At 42.6% G+C, this 4,380-nt stretch overlaps 1 non-coding gene across 1 annotated transcript; it reads left to right on the forward strand.

Moving 5' to 3' along the window:
• The first annotated feature begins 4,009 nt into the window (after positions 1-4,009).
• LOC117275231 (small nucleolar RNA R71) lies at positions 4,010-4,116 on the forward strand. The gene has a single exon (XR_004505391.1). It is a non-coding gene; the product is annotated as a small nucleolar RNA R71 (small nucleolar RNA).
• The last annotated feature ends 264 nt before the right edge of the window (positions 4,117-4,380 follow it).

Consider the following 4,380-nt stretch of genomic DNA (forward strand, 5'->3'; position numbering starts at 1 on the left):
GATTGCCTCAACCCACTTGGAGACATAGTCCACGCCCACTAAGATATATTTCATGCCATAAGAACTCACAAAGGGACCCATGAAATCAATCCCCCACACATCAAAGATCTCGACCTCCATTACAAAATTCATAGTCATCTCATGCCTTTTAGAGATTGATCCTTGCATTTGACATTGATCACAATCCTTGACCATTTGATTCACGTCATGGTAGATCGATGGCCAATAGTAGCCACATTCAAGCACTTTTGCGGCCGTCCGATTTCCTCCATGACGACCCCCAACCGGGGAGTCATGGCATGCCTTGAGAATTGGCATTACCTCATCTTCTGGAACACATCGCCGGATGATGTTGTCGGCACAAATACGAAACAAGAAGGGCTCCTCCCAATAGTATTCACTACACTCTCGCAAGAACTTTTTCTTTTGATATGTTTCCATTCCATCGGGGACAAGGTTGCTAACCAAATAGTTAGCAATATCGGCATACCAATGAGCGAATGTGTCAGACAATGCCAATATGTGCTCATCTGGAAAAGCATTATTGATGTCAAAGTTCTCTTTTGGACTCCCTGCTTCTTTAAGCCTAGATAGGTGATCCGCAACTTGGTGTTTTGTCCCTTTTTGATCCTTGACTTCAAAGTCAAACTCTTGCAACAAAAGGACCCATCAAATCAATCTTGGTTTGGCATCCTTCTTCGCCATAAGATAGCGAAGAGCAGCATGATCAGTGTAGACTATTACCTTGGATCCTAACAAATAGGCCTGAAACATTTCAAAAGCATAGACAATGGCAAGAAGTTCTTGATCGGTCACAGTATAATTCATTTGAGCACCATTGAGTGTCTTTCCTGCATAGTAGACAGGATGAAGGACTTTGTTATGCCGTTGATCAAGAACTTTCCCAAAAGCTACACCACTTGCATCACACATGAGTTCAAATGGAAGAGACCAATCCGGTGTGACAATAATAGGTGTCGTGGTGAGCTTTTCCTTCAATTCCTCAAATGCTTTGAGACACTTTTCATCAAATACGAATGTAGCATCATTTTCATGGAGCTTGCACATGGGGTTTGTAATTTTTGAGAAGTCCTTGATAAAACGCCTATAGAATCCGGCGTGCCCCAAAAAACTTCGGACACCCTTTACTGAAGTGGGTGGAGGAATCTTAGAAATGATTTCAATCTTTTCTCGGTCAACCTCTATGCCTTGTTTGGAAATTTTGTTGCCCAAAACAATGCCCTCATCCACCATAAAGTGGCACTTTTCCCAATTTAGTACAAGGTTTGTTTCTTCACATCTTTTGAGCACTTGTCTAAGGTTGTCAAGACAATTCTCAAAGGAATCACCCACTACAGAGAAGTCATCCATAAACACCTCTAGGAAATCTTCTACCATGTCCGAGAAAATTGACATCATGCACCGTTGGAAGGTAGCCGGAGCGTTGCATAGCCCAAATGGCATTCGGCTAAAAGCAAAAGTCTCATATGGGCATGTGAATGTTGTCTTCTACTGACCTTCCAATGCAATGTTGATTTGGTTATAGCCGGAATATCCATCCAAGAAGCAATAGAATGACCTTCCCGCTAGCCGATCAAGCATTTGATCAATAAAAGGCATAGGGAAATGGTCTTTGCAAGTGGCACTGTTGAGCTTCCGGTAGTCCATGAAAACTCTCCATCCGGTCACAGTCCTTGTTTGGATGAGCTCATTTTTCTCATTTTGGATCACGGTCATGCCTCCTTTATTTGGCACACATTGCACCGGGCTCACCCAAGAACTATCGGCAATGGGGTAGACTACCCCGGCGTCTAACCACTTGATGATTTCCTTCTTTACCACCTACTGCATCGACAAGTATAATCTTCTTTGGTGCTCCACACTAGGTTTGCTTCCTTGCTCCAATTGTATTTTGTGGTCACAAATTCCAGCGGGAATCCCTTGGATGTCCGCTATTGCCACCCAAATGGCTTGTCGATATTCCCTCAGGACATTCAATAAATGATCTACCTGCACATCATTCAACAAACACAAACCATTACCGGTAAAGTATCATTAGAGCCAAGAAATTTATACCTTAAGTGTGGTGGAAGTGGCTTGAGTTCAAGTTGCGGCGGCTCAATAATTGAAGGCTTTGTGGGGGGGAGTGGCTCTATTCTCTAAGTCAAGAGAAAGCTTCTTTGGTGCGTAAGTGTAGGACCCACATCCTTCTAATGCATTCATCGATTCCATCTACCCCTCCATGTTTTCACCATCAAAATTTACCAATATCGCCACCAAAGCCTCACATAGGCATTCTTCTTCCATCTTCATTTCACTTGTGTCCTCTACTTCATAAACAACATCAACAACTGAGATGCCTTCATATGCATGTGGCAGCTTCATACCTTTACTTGCTTGGAAGGTGAACTCTTCATCATTAATTCAGAACTTGATTTCATTTCGTTCCAAATCCATAAGTTCTCGTCCGGTAGCAAGGAATGGCCTCCCTAAGATGATATGGACTTCTTTCTCAATGAAAAGTCAAGGATCACAAAATCGGCCGGAAGGAGGAACTTTCCCACTTTCACTAGGACATCATCAACAGTTCCCACTGGTCTTTTGATTGAACGATAGGCCATTTTCAACCTCATGCTTGTAGGTCTCGGCATGCTTAACCGCGCTTGCTTGTAAATAGCAAGAGGCATCAAGTTAATGCTAGCCCCGTTGTCACATAGAGCCCTTGAAAAATCTTGCAAGCCAATAGTGCATGGAATGGTGAATGCTCCCGGGTTTTCTTCTTTTCAACGGTGGTTGTTGCAACAATGGAGCTAACCCGGTGAGTCACATAACCACTTCATTCTTGGTATTTCTTTTCTTGGTTATCAAGTCCTTTAAGTATTTAGCAAAACCCGGCATCTCTTGAAAGGCTTCCACAAATGGTATGTTCACCGACAATTGCTTGAGAATGTCATAAAATTTCTCGAATTTGCTATCATCAACCCTCCTAGCAAGTCTTTGAGGAAACGGAGGGGAAGGTCTAGGAATTGGTGCTAGAGCTTTTGGTGCCTCTTTCACCTTTTTCTTTACCTTTTCATGATTTGCTTCTTGGACTTTCACTTCTTTTGGGAGCTTTTCAACTTCAACAACAATCGACACTTCAACTTGTGCCTCAACCTCTTGCTCAAGATCATCTACTCCAATAATTTGTTCATTTTCTCCTTGAAGTACCTTCCCGCTTCGCGTGGTGATTACCATGTAATGAGAAGTTGGACCACTCCCATTACCTTTAGGGTTTTCAATTGTGTCACTTGGAAGTGTGCCCTTTAGCTTTGGATTTTTCTGTCTTGACAAATCTCTCATTTGCATTTTTAACTTTTGTATAGATGCAGTGTGTGACCCCACAAGTTCGGCCATGTTTTTCATTATAGTGTCGCCTCTTTCTTGATTTTGCAATATTCTTTCAAGCATGCCCTCCAACTTGGACTCACTTGAAGAACCTTCCTTATAATGCGAGGAGTTAGAGTATTGCCCCTTTGGTGTAACATAGGGGTTTGAACTCCGGTTTGCATAGTTGTTGTTTTTGCTCCAATTACCTTGACTTGATCTACCTTGATCATTGCGCCACTGTTGATGGCCTTGCCCTTATGGGTTAGGCCTCAATTGATTTTGTTGGCGATAACCACCTTGAGAATTATGGACATAGTTTGCTTCCTCGCACTCTTGATTCACCATGGGTTGCATATCTTCCACAACATTTACTTTCTTAGTCTGATTTTCCATGAATATCTTGGTCAACACATTAATGTTGGTGGCAAGCCAAGCAATCACTTGGTCTCTCTCTTGGTTCTCCTTAATCATGTTGGTCAGTGATGGAGTACCGTATGCACTTCCACCCGTGGTATCTTCCGAGTGCCAAGCTTGGTTGTGCTCGGCCATCTTGTCTAAAATTTGTGTAATCCTTGGGAATGTTTTGTCCATGAAAGGCCCATCCGCCACATTTTTTGCTATCGATTGGTTCAATGGATCCAAACCATGATTCGGCGACCTCACTAGGTATAGCTTGAAACGGTCCCATGCCTCATGTAAGTGTTCTCCTGGTAGTTGTTTGAAGAAGAAGATTTTATCTCTGAGCTCGGACTTCTTGCTTTGTGGGAACCATTTGGCTAAGAAAGCATGGACGAGTTCAGTCCAAGAGTGTATGGAATGAGGAGGTAGATTTTGGATCCATTTTCTCGCCTCTCTAGTTAATGAGTACTTGAATACCCGCAGTCTCAGGGCATCATCTGTCACATTGTTCTACTTATGAATCGCACACACACCCAAGAAGTTTCTAAGATGTTGTATTATATCATCATCAGTGTAATTTCTGAATAATCCTTCCGCCTTAAGCATTAAGAT

Source organism: Nicotiana tomentosiformis, chromosome 4, assembly GCF_000390325.3.
Source record: "Nicotiana tomentosiformis chromosome 4, ASM39032v3, whole genome shotgun sequence".
In the NCBI taxonomy this organism is placed as follows: Eukaryota; Viridiplantae; Streptophyta; class Magnoliopsida; order Solanales; family Solanaceae; genus Nicotiana; species Nicotiana tomentosiformis.